The sequence below is a fragment of the Saimiri boliviensis genome, chromosome 9 (genome assembly GCF_048565385.1).
Source record: "Saimiri boliviensis isolate mSaiBol1 chromosome 9, mSaiBol1.pri, whole genome shotgun sequence".
Lineage (NCBI taxonomy): Eukaryota > Metazoa > Chordata > Mammalia > Primates > Cebidae > Saimiri > Saimiri boliviensis.
Genome location: NC_133457.1, coordinates 6,148,212 through 6,161,227, shown reverse-complemented (window position 1 = coordinate 6,161,227; position 13,016 = coordinate 6,148,212). Strand labels below are relative to the sequence as shown.

The following is a 13,016-nucleotide window of genomic DNA, read 5'->3' as shown; positions in this document are numbered from 1 at the left end:
AACTTTATTCTACAAAGATGTTGACTTAAACTTTACGTTAATAGCTGTTACTTGGTTTAAGAACAGAATTAGTGTCCACTATAGTTTAGCTCCTCCTTATCCTTACTGAAAGACTTTAGATAAATGGCAGCAAAGGTGGAGTTTCTACAAATACAGAAAAACAGCTGGAGCCGTAAATAAGTTGAACAGCCTGGATACATTCTGTACTAGCTGGTTGGGAAGAAAACAGCGTGCAGATATTTCAGGTGGTGCAGCCCAACAAACAGCTGTAGTTTATGGTCTGAGATACTCTCTGTTATTTGGAACTAGTGCGTACTTTTTCTCTAAAGCCACAGTCAGCTGCAAAAAATACTATTACATGTGTTTTGGAAGCAGATTTTACTGCATGATCCTCAGTGTTCTAACCTCAGAACATCCTGAGCGCTACATTTCTCTATATGGGGGAGAAGAGGGGGTATTACCGATGCTTTGGCAGGAAGTAATCTGGAGAATTATTATAGGATCTGCCCTTTCTTGACCAGCTTTTGAAATTACTTCGGTGGCTTCTCTTCGGATTTCCAAACTGACCTTCTGTAATTGGATGTGGCCTCTTACAGAAGCAGTAGTATAAACATGTTTTCACTTCGAGTGTAATTATTTTGTCCTGAACCAAGTAGTCTAACAGTTTCTTCCAGCAGATAGATTTGTTTATCTTAAGTTGATCTCCCTGCCTTACCCCTGTTACCTTTGGACACGGGAGATGACAGGAGAAGAGGTTTTGGATGGCCCCCAAGAAGAAAGACTTGGACCAGAAATCAGAGGACCTGAGGATTGATACTGGGTTCTTTTAGATTTTGCTGTGCAATCTTGACCAGATTCCTAAAATCTGATTTGCTGAATCTATATCTAGTAAATGGGTATAATAATATCTAATGTGGGCTGTCGTGGTGGCTCACAGGCTCGCAGTGCTTATAGTCTCAGCATTTTGGGAACCTGAGGTGGGTGGATCACAAGGTCAGGAGTTGGGGAGCAGCCTGGCCAATATCGTGAAACCCCATCTCTACTAAAAATAAAAAATTAGCTGGACGTGGTGGTGCACACCTGTAGTCCTGGCTGCTTGGGAGGCTGAGGCAGGAGACTTGCTTGAACCTGGGAGGCAGAGGTTGCAGTGAGCCCAGATCGTGCCACTGCACTCCAGTCTGGGCGATAGAGCAACACTCCATCTCATAATAATAATATCTAATATGTGTTTGCATATGTTTGATATGTGTATTAGTATGTGGTGACTGACATAATAATATCAGGGACTGCGTAGCTTACACAACACAAATTTCTCTTCTCGCAGTTCTGGATGCCAGAAGTCCGAGACTCAGTGTTGGCGAGGTTAGTTCTGCAGGGCCACGACGGACGGGTCTATTCTAGACCTCTCTCCCTGACTTGTAGATGGCCATCTTCTCCCTCCGTCTTCACATCCTCTTCCCTCTGTATGTGTCTGAATTTCCTCCTCTTCTAAGGACACCTGTCCTATTGAATTAGGACCCACCCTAATGGAGCTCTTTTTAACTTAATTACCTCTTTAAAGGGCCTGTGTCCAAATAGAGTCAATTCTGAGATACTGGGGGTCAATCCAGATTTTTTTGGTCATCCATTTTTTTTCTTTTGTGCTGTCTTCTCTATTATATTTTCCTCCTGTGCATTTTTATTTCTCACCCAGTTTGGTCTATGACCTGAATGGCCACTTCTGCTCACAGTGGTCCTGGGGCTCAGTAAGCTCACTGTTGTCTAGGGTTTATACCCCTCAGCTGTTAGGTGATGGAGATCAGATGAATGTGGTTTATCGTCTGTAGACTGAAATATGGCTGCTAAGTGGTGCCATTACAGAGCTGATTTGGGGTGTAAACCTAGGATTTCAGTTCTCGGACTTTTTAAATTGAATCTTTAAATAGAACACTAGTTTCATTCTGAGAGGTGGGGAAGTAATACATGCAACAGATGTTATTAAGGTCTATGAATGTCATGTTTTGAACAACAAGGGCAGCTCATTTGAACAACAGAAATCCATCTGCAGGGCTTAAGAGAATCTTTTATTTTATACAGAAATGGAATAATTTAAGTTCCAAATCATATATGTCATTAAAGACTTAGAATGAGATAGCAATAGCGCATAGCTCTGGCATACAGTTGGTGGGCCTGAATACAATTCAAGATTTCTTTTACATTGACCCTGGATTTGTGGGTATCTGCTCTATCATAATGTTTCAGAGAATAAAATGGAAAAAAACCGTTAATACCAGAGTCCTTCTGCTCCTCAGAGTTCTTCCAATTCTAGAGAACATTTTCCATATAGACATTTCTTGCCTGCTGGCCCAATCTTAACTTTTCACTTTAGTTCATTTCTCAGTTCAGTGCATTTAGAAGACAGTGCATTTTTCTTTTCTGGACTGGGGCAGATGGTGCTGTCACTTTTGATTATCTGTTTTTTAAAAGGCAAGTGTTGATTAGGAACAGCAAGAAATGAAATACCACCAGATTAAATTGAGAGCAGAAATTATACAATCCAAAAAGAGGCAAATCTGTTCGATGTTTTTCTGCTTAGTTTACTATGGTTTATATTTGACTTTCTAGACTTCAAGTTTGATATAATGTTTTTTCTTTTTTCTTTTTTTGTATTTTTAGTAGAGATGGGTTTTCACCACGTTGACCAGGATAGTCTTGATCTCTTGACGTTGTGATCTACCCACCTCAGCCTCCCAAAGTACTGGGACTAGAGGCATGAGCCACCACACCTGGCCAACTTTGACTTATTTTAAGAGATCATTTAAGATAGTTTTTGAGTTATGAGTTTGCTTTGTTTCTACTTTCTAGAAGACACAGAAACTAGAAATGTTCAGGTGGTTTTCTTTTTCTAGTCAAATTTAAGTAAAGGTAAGAGTACCTTTTAACAAATCCAGAATGTTTGGAAAATTTCCACTTGATGCCACTGCCATCTCTCCCTTGCAGCCTAGTGGCACTTTGTGTTTTGTGACTCTTTAGCCGTCGAATCTTAAATTAGAATACCTAACAGTTGTTCCAAAACAGAAGTCACAAGGAAGTAACAAAGGGGCCCGGAAAACAGCTTGAAGAGCCTCCTCCTGGCCACATTTAGGGCAAATGTAGTGTCCAAAGAAATAATGACGGTGGTGGAGTATAACAGATTTTAACACATTGAATAAAAGAAGAATCCGAGTTCAAGATACTTTGAAAAGTGGGAGAAAAAAACTAATAAACATAGAGGGAATGAACAGAATTAGAAAAATCACCACCTGACAACTGCCAATAGAATGATACGTGCCAGAGATCATCAGTGTTTATTGTGACCATCAGGTGAAAGGGGAGAACGTGCTTTGACCACGGAGAAAGGTTTTACACAATACCCTAAGCAAGTGATCAAAATGAGCAGCACCAAATAGTTCAAATAGCACTCTGTGTGTTCTTAGGTCATAGGATGAGAGGGGAGAAAAAACTAATAAACATAGAGGGAATGAACAGAATTAGAAAAATCACCACCTGACAACTGCCAATATAATGATACCTGCCAGAGATCATCAGTGTTTATTGTAACCATCAGGTGAAAGGGGAGAACGTGCTTTGACCACGGAGAAAGGTTTTACACAATACCCTAAGCAAGTGATCAAAATGAGCAGCACCAAATAGTTCAAATAGCACTCTGTGTGTTCTTAGGTCATAGGATGGGAGGTATATCTGTAAGGAATTCTTGCCAAAAATTCTTAGCCTGTATCTAATTATGAGGGAATAGCATTATAGTAAAGGTAGTGATATATTCTATAAGAAAACTGGCCTGGTCACTCCACAAATGTCAGCTTTATGAAGACAAAAAGTTTAAGGGATTTCTGCTCTAGATTAAGAGACTAGTAAAAACCTGACAGCTAATGCATACGTGGTCCTCGATTGGATCCTGAATTAGGAGAAACAAAATTAAAGACTATTGGAACAATGGAGAAAATTTACACATGGATTTTAATTTGAAATTATTCAATTAATATTAAATCTGATTGTAGTCATGTGTTTGAGAAGCTCCTTGTTCTCCGGAAAGATGTGCTGAAGTTTTGGGGGTAAAGTGTCATGAGGTCAACTTTCTTTCAAATGGTTGTGAAAAAATGTGTGTGTGGGTATATATAAGTAGAGATCAAATGTGAGCATGCAAATACAGCAAAATGTTAAGAAGTTGACCAATCTAGGTGTTTTTTCTTAGCTCAGGCTGCTGTAATGATACCATAAATTGGGTGGCTTAAACAACAAACGCTTATTTCTTATAGTTCTGAAGGCTGGGAAGTCCAAGATCAGGGTGCCAGCATATTTGGTGTCTGGTGAGATCTGTCTTCCTTTTTTGTAGATGGCACCTTTATGCTGTGTCCTTATGTAGCTGAGAGGAGAAAGTACGCTCTCTCAGAACCCTTATAAGGACATGAGTCTCATTTATGAGGGCTTCATCTTCATGACCTCATCTCGTTCTAATTACCTTCTAAAGCCATCACTTAAGTGAGTGGGGTTTTAAGATACACGAATTTTGGGAGGGCACAAACATTTAGTTCCAGTGTTTAAAAATATGTATTTTTTATACATGGGGCAGTTTCACATAAAATTTTGCATTTCTAGATTCTCTAGAAAAATGGGAATGTCTGCCTCAGACCCATGGTACCCCAAGAATAACCGATTGGCGGCATAGAGGCTGCCCCCCTCAGATAGGGCGAAGGTTTTTTTCTTTTTCCACAGTTCTTACCTTTCTCTTTTGTTTTTTATACCCACCTTCTCTACTCATTGATAATACCTGCCTAGTGGCTATAGGCATTTTAGTGTGTACCCACATTGGTAAACCTTGCTAATTTCTTGCGGTGGGGGGAGGTTGTATCGTGGATGGTAATGACTGTTTCATATCCTGAAACTCTTGAGCCCTCTGGATTTCATACCCATATCAGCTGATGAGCGTCACTTGGCTCCTTGGCCATAGGCTGAGTATCTAGCCTTATTCCCAAGTAATTCAGTCATCTGAGACGTAATTAAGAAAATGTGGATATAAAACTGTCCAAAACTTGCTGGATAGGTGGTATGCATATTAAAATTATCTTTCAGATGCAACATATTAGAAATGGTACTCTGGGTCCCGCCTGTGTGAGTTGGCACAGTCTTGCAAAAAGTATTGAATAAGCAACTTGAAAAAAATTTAATGTGGCATGCCAAGTCTTAATGAAAAAGCGTTCTGTGGAAACATTTATAGACTCTCATGCAAAAAGTAGTGCATAAACTTTAATTACCTTTGTTAAGTCGTTCTATCCTGTGTTTAAGCGACTACTTTCCTGTTACATATCCAGGGACAGTACCAGCTCTTGCTGCATGATCATGGTCTCGAGCCTTCCCCCAGAAACTATATCTGGCAGAGGTGAGGGCTCAGCTAGCAATGAGCAGTTCAAACATGCAGAGAGAAGAGGAAAGGACTGGTTCTAGAGTGAATCTTGCCAAGAAACTATCTACCTAATACTTAATCTGTTTTTGTGGGGTTTGCAGCCCTGTGTAATTTTATGTTCTTAAAAACGCTATGAGCTTTTGGCTGGGCATGGTGGCTCACGCCTGTAATCCCAGCACTTTGGGAGGCTGAGGTGGATGGATCACTTGAGGTCAGGAGTTTGAGACCAGCCTGGTTAACATGGTGAAACCCCGTCTCGACTAAAAATATAAAAATTAGCCAGGCATGGTGGCATGCGCCTATAATCCCAGCTACTCGATGGGAGGCTGAGGCAGGAGAATTGCTTGAACACAAGAGGCGGAGTTTGCAACCAGCAGAGATTGTGCCATTGCACTCCAGCCTGGTCAACAGAGTGAGACTCAGTCTCAAAAACAAACAAAAAAACACAAGCAGCTTTTGTCCAGTTCCACACATACGTACGATTTTTACACTGTGAAATGAAGACAAAGATTTTTCTTAGGGAATCTGACAAAAATGAGTATAACATCTTACTAGCATTTCAGGTAGAACCCCAATTTAATTGACATCCAAAAACACGGCTGAGAAAGAAACCTTGCGTTGATGTAGGCATCAGAGAGGATATCTGGTACTTTCTCTTCGCGCTCTTTACGCTGAAGACCTAGTCCTGGCACTCGGCTGTTGCCTCTCTTAGTATCCCAGGTGTTACACAGCATTTGCCCAGAGGAGCCCATGTGCCTATTAAGTGGGTTAATGTGAATGTTCCCTGTAGGACTCGACTCAAATCTCGGGCCGGGAGGGGGGAAGGAAATCATCCTGTCCAGTGAATTCCAGAAATAGCAACAAAAGCTCAGAGGAAATTCGCCCCTGTTGTCGCTTTTACATTTTCTAGCCATCTCTCCTTTCCAGCTGGGCACACTGCTTGGAAAAGAAATCCGTGTGTGTTTCTCTCTTTTCTCTTAAGGTTCCAGAACCTGTTTGGAACCTAGGCCGCTTTTGAAAATGTTTTCCTGGAATGGAAAGCAGCTTCGTACAACATATGTTTACCTGCCTGCTGCTTTCTTTTTCAGTGTCGAGAGCCTGGTATTCCTTTGGCTACCTTTCCGGATTTCAAATAGAGTAACCACTTCACCAGCGAAATGGCTCGCAAGATGTTTATCTTTGTATTTTTAGCATCAGGATGATTGATATCTCAAGATGCTTCTGAAGTATTTGTTTTTTGAGACTAAATGCATTGCCCTTGCATCATGCGAGTTTATTCTTTGTCTTGTGACTTTAGACATCTTTAAGATTTGTATTTAAAACCACGAACTGTGGATCATAGTCACTGGAGAGCCTTAGATAATTAATCTTTTGTATGCACTTCCTGATTCCTCTTTTTTTTCCAGCATAGGTAGTATTTCAGAAATGAAGATCGCCAATTTTGTTCTCTGAGTAGAAAAGCAATTCAACACGTATTTGTCGTTACTGTTGTTTTTCTTTGTTTTGAAACAGGGTCGCACTCTGTCGCCCAAGCTGGAGTGCTATGGCGCTGTCACAGCTCAGTGCAGGCGTCAACTCGTTGGGTTCTAGCGATCCTCCCATCTCAGCCTCCTGACTAGCTGGGACTGCAGGCATGTGCCACCATGCCCAGCTAATTTTTGTATTTTTTGTAGAGATGGGGTCTTACTATGTTGCCTAGGCTGGTCTCGAACTCCTGGGCTCAAGCCGTCTGCCCGCCTTGACCTCCCAAAGTGCTGCGATTATAGGCAAGAATGACCACGTCTAGCTGTGAACACACATTGTTAAGATTGTTTTCTTTTGTCCGCATTCATGCTTATCAGCATCAGTAGGCATTGCCTGGGTATCTAGCTTGTCCTTATTATTGAGTAGTCACGTTTTTCTTTTTCACCTAAAATCACTGATTTCTGTTGCTTTTCTGTTTTTATATTGATTGTTTACTGTTGACTTAAGGCTTCTTATCCCAAAAATGAGCATGATCAGAAGCCACACATCTTCCACGCCCTGGTTCATTATTCACGATTTGTTAAAGAGAGTAGCTATGTCAGCTCCTTGGCAGATCTGAGGAGGCAGATGATGTTATGACAGGCATATCTACAAATGAGCCTTGCGGATGAGAACTAGACAGAAGGTTTAGAGAGAAATAATGTCGATGTCATCCCGTTGGAACGATAGAGCTGTTACAACCATAAATACATTCTGTAGCTAGTAGCTAAGTGTGTAGCTGTGTTTCTTTTCTAAGAAGGAAAAAATGTGAAATAAACCTAAGAAGCAAATTATGTTTATAAAGGAGGATATTTTAATTAGTTTAGGTCTTACCAGTTATTCAAACAGTCTGAACGTAGGTTTCTTTTTGCAGCAAACATGAAAACCATTATTTATGGAAAGTTTAAATTTCACATGACACATCTTCCCTCTATGTGTGTGGGGTTTCTTTCTTTCTTTCTTTCTTAAGAAAAATTCTATTTGCTCTGCTTGTGTATTTTTATTTTAACCCTCCCTTTACTAAAAATGCTGTATTTCCATGGTTTAGAGAAAAGACTTGCATCTCTAAGCTGAGCGCCCCCTTTTCTGTTTTAGCATTTCCAGGTAGGCTGGTTCTCAGCGGATTGTGGACATGTTTGAATTAGAGGCTCCCATCTTAACTCCTTTTCAAAAACTTTCCTACCATTAAATGGGCCTATATCTGCAAACGAAATGCATCTTTGTGAAACACTATACAGGAGTGCTCTATTATTATTATTTTATTTATTTATTTTGAGACAGAGTCTCGCTTTGTCACTCAGTCTGGAGTGCAGTGGCGTGATCTCAGCTCATGGCAACCTCTGCCTCCTGGGTTCCAGCGATTCTCCTGCCTCAGCCTCCAGAGTAGCTGAGACTATAGGCGCGTGCCGTCACACTTGGCTAATTTTTGTATTTTTTAGTAGAGATGGGTTTCACCATATTCACCGTGCTGGTCTCGAACTCCTCGTGATCCGCCCGCCTCACCCTCCCAAAGTGCTGGGATTACAAGCGTGAGCCACCACGCCTGGCCTATTTTTTTTTTTTAACTGATGAGCTCGTGTCCATTGCAGGGAAAAGCTGTTCAACTGCTAAGAAGTCAGCAACGTGGAAAATGGTTTTCATGTTCAACCACCCCAGCCATGGTCACCAGCAAGGTTGAATCAGGTGGAAAATGGTTTCCATCTGTTTACTTACCTTGTGGCTGCCTCAGTGTGAGGAATAACAAATGCAGTTTCCTGACGTGATTTGTGTCTGAGTTCATTTGCTTACTGCAAACCAGAAGGTGAAAACAACCCCTGAGAATGAAGAAGAAACTTGTCCTCTGCCCTTGCACCGGAACCTTGCATTTCTGTATTCTAGGGCAATCTCTTGTTGGCACATACCAAGGTACCAGATTCTTAAGAGGGGAAGAAACAAAAACAACACGGAGTTTTCAACTTGAATAAAAGAAGATCTCCTAAAGGCAGTTCAGCAGAATTCTTTTTTGTTTGTTTATTTTTGGTGAGGGGATTATGCTTGTGAGGGGATTAGTTACACTTCTGTCCTTCCTCATTTGGGAGGTGTGTGTATGAAAGAGACATCAGGAGAAAAAAAAAAAAGAAGCAAGCCACCAAGCAATAGCTTCATCTAAACTCTGACATAGGCTCTTTGTACAGCTGGGCTCTGAAGCTGTTTTATGGAAGGAATGGTAATTAAGTCTACTCCTTAAATCATGCTTAGTGAGGGATAGGCCAAGGGCGTAGTTAACTCAGTGATTCAGGTCGTAGCGTTGTGAATTTTGACATTTTCATACCAGACTGTTAGCTTTCATGCAAGAGTTTATTTTTCATGTGGTAAGTAACTGTCACTTTAAAACAGATTTTATTTTTACTCTTGTTTGCTGCAAATGGTGTGCCCGGGTTTTATTTACCTTTTCCTTCTTGGCCTGTGGCAGCACAAATGGAAAAGCATTAAACAAACGTGCTGGAAGTGCCGTTTCCTCTCTTTTTTCCCATAGTTACAATTAGGAGCGTGACAGAAGACGGAATGCCATCTAGCTCTGGTACCACGTTTCTCCTGAGATGATGGGGTCGTGACCAGACGCGACAGGGCGGTGACTGCTTTGCCACCGCCTTCCCTCCCCAGGCCCTGCCGTTTTTAGTTTTGATCTTCTCGGAATCCTTTCTTTGGCTCCATTCAAGGCCCACTTTTTAAATTCTTCCTTTTCTCCTGTATGTTCCCCGCAGATACGTGGCCTTTGCTCTATTCGTTTGGCAGCCTTTTCTAAATTAAAAGCAAACAAGGAAACCAACGTAAGCCTCGCGGTAGGTCAGAGCAGGTCTCCTGTGCTGCCTTCTCTTTTCCCATCCACCTCGAGGCCAGCACCCTGCCAGTGTCAACCCCGTGTTTTCTTACTCAGTGTCCTGTCCCTCGTGATCCCCAGGTCTCTATAATTCACCATGATAACAGTCAAAGGTTCTCCTTGCTTTGGGACCATGTATTAGACTTTCGGCCCTGGAGAAATCACATCTACTCTCTGAGCCTCAGTTTCCTCATTGGTTCCTTATCGTCATGTCCTCGTCAACAATGACACCTACAGGTAGTGTGCCGAGCACCAGAGATGAGAACCGTGATGAGCTAAGTAGACCTAAATTCCTACCCACCACCGGGAAGAGGAGCAGAGTGTGTCCATCTTGCAGGGGACATCGTAAAAATTAGCAAGGTGATGATGCATAGACCCGCATGTATGTAGGCACTCAGGAAATGTCAGTTTTTATTATTGTAATGAAAGGCCAACAGACAAGGAAAGTCCTGACCTCTGGTTGGAAGTTGTTTTTATCTCAGGAGGACTTTTCACTTGTATTTCTGGCTCTCACCTGAAACACATTCTTTTTGATTTTGGACAGCTTTTTTTTTTTTTTCCTTTTAATCTAGCCTCTTTCCCTGTTTTTTTTCTTTTTTTCTGTTCAAAGCATAACCATTTCTTCTGTCATCTATTTGAAAGCAAGGTGTGAGGGGGCTTTCCAGTTTTGTGGGACAAAGCGTCCTGTTTTAACTCCCTGTTCTTTTATAGCATATTTCTAGTGCATAGTCCTGAGAGTGTTCTATTTACAGATCTCTGTAATTCTTCCCTTTCTGTGTTGAGTAGGTGATCGTTCCTGTTTTAGTCTAAACTTTTATTACTACAAACGTAGAGTCTGTCTTGTTACCTTTCTAAGACAATAAAATGCATTCTTCACAGCAGAAGGAAACAGTTAATCTCCTTTAGCTGGTTGTTTGAACATAGCTATGTGAGTGTTTGAAACCATGGGTTCCTTCAAATTCTCGAATAACCAGAAACTGTGAAAATTTTATCTTTAACAATGGAACCAGTTCATTTATTGTGACTATGCTTTTGTTTTGATTTTTTTTTTTTTAACAACAGTTAACTTTTGAGATTGTATAATATTTACGGTTGACTTCGCAGGGGCTTTCAGAAAATGTGAGGGTGTGTCCACTTTTGATTTATGGACACAATTTATATCTTAACATGAATGCATAATTATAAACGAGCTTGTGACATTTGGTTTTTTGAATGTGGGTTTTCTTTTAAAAGGCTGCAGTTTTCAAAATCATGATGCTGCCACCAGCCCATTGTTTTCCTCACTGCAATAAAGATAGCATGTCCTACTAAACAGACCGCAACAGGAAAAAAATAAGGAGCAAATGCTTCTAAAGATTGGGAGTAGTGCCAGCTAGAAGTTTTTGTTATTTTAAATAGACATGGTTCGTTTACTTAGTCGAGACGCGTCTGTTGAGCTCTGCGGAAGTAGGGCCTGTGCTGGGTGCTGTGGTAAATGGTGACTGTGTCCTCAGCAGAGGACCTTGAAGTGTAGCCTCCCTGTAGCCGGCTTTTGTATGGTCACAAACTAAGACGTTGTTAAAGTTTTAATGCTTTATGAAAACAACAACAACCACAAAAACCAGTAATATGCGAGAGACCTGTATGTGGCTCACAACGTTTTTAGACTATTTGATTCTTTAGGAAAAAAATTGCCAACTCCAGACCCTGTGGTGTCTCTGTCTTCCTCAATCTTGTGTTTGGTAGTAGGGAAGACCAGAAATAAGCAAAAGAACAAATAAGCCAGGTAATTCATTTCAGATTTTGATAATTGATGAGGAAATAGGATATAAGAGTGACAGAAATGAGGCTGTCATTAAAGTCAGTTAAGGAAAGATTTTTTGGAAAGGTGACGTTTCAACCTGAACAATGAGGACAAACAGGTCTGTGCAGAGCTGGGCGTATTAACCCATCGCTCACTCCCTACGTCCACATCCCCCTTCCCTTCCAAGCGCCTGCTAATTGCACACAGGGCTCAGCTAAATGCTGCTTCCTGGAAAACCATCTCGAACGCCCTCTTTTGGGTTACCTTTACGATAGCACCCATCACAAGGCACAGCAATTACCTGTTTGGTTTTACTCTCCCTACCTCCCCTCCAGGAGACCGGAAATATCTTGGGGGCAGGGACATACATCTTGGTGATCATATCTCGCTAACATTTAGCTCATAAACTATGTTAAATGGAGTCTACTCTAAACTCAAAATTAGATTCCATCAAGCCCACCGTGAAAATCAAGAAGATCTCTAGCAAACTGCAGATTCTTAAGCTCTGTCACTTATCTTTTTTTGTACCCATCCCTCTCACCTCATACTCTCTTCTCCAAGCACCATTCTCCTTTCGTTTCTAAAACCTAATTATTGTCCCACCCCAAAAACATGCCCATGCCTCTCATCTTGCTAAAAGGTACCATCATCCATCCAGTTGAGCAAGCCAAAAACTAGGAATTATCCTTGGTATGCCACGTTTCCTCACCCTTACCCATTACATTCAGTCCTTCAGCACCCATACCTCCAAAACTAGTCCTGTCTCACCATCTCTACTCTCAGCTCTAGCCCAGGCCAGCTCCATTTTATATGCCATGGCCATTGCAGCAACCCACTGACTGATCTTTCTGCTCCCTTGCTTACCTTCTGTATATCCATTGTTCACACAGAAGACAAGCAGATCTCTTCAAGCTCAAAAGAAGATCCTATCTGTCCCTTTTCTTAAACACTCCAGTGGCTGCCCATCAAACTTAAACACTGGAACTTAAGAAGTAAATAAATAAACATACAACTCAAAAATTTGAGCTCAGAGCCCTGAATGGACTAACCATTGTCTCTTCAACCTCATCTTATTTCTCTATTTCCAGCTACGTTGCTCCCTCCACTTCAGGACCCTTTCTTCTTTGTTAGGACCCTTTATTCTCTGTTGCCTGTTAAATTCTTAAATGTAAAATGGAACCCTGTGATAAGCTCATTAACACCGTGAACACTTAAAACTATACAGTGGCAAGTCGGCAAACCACAGTGAGATTCCATTCCCCAAAGACATCCTCATTTCTGATTTTCCTGGTAACATTTGTAATACCAAAAATTTATGATAACAAGCAACTGATTTAATGATAGATAGCTCTAGTTGAAAGGCCTTGGGGAAGGAACTTGACAGCCTTACTGCCTTCTAATGATATTGTTTTCTTCTTTTTTCTTTTTTT

General features: G+C 41.1%; 1 protein-coding gene across 4 annotated transcripts in view; it reads left to right on the top strand.

Annotated features, from left to right (window-relative positions):
* FNDC3B (fibronectin type III domain containing 3B) overlaps positions 1-13,016 on the top strand; it is a 371,941-nt gene that overhangs the window by 252,322 nt on the left and 106,603 nt on the right. The gene's annotated exons all lie outside the window — the stretch shown is intronic.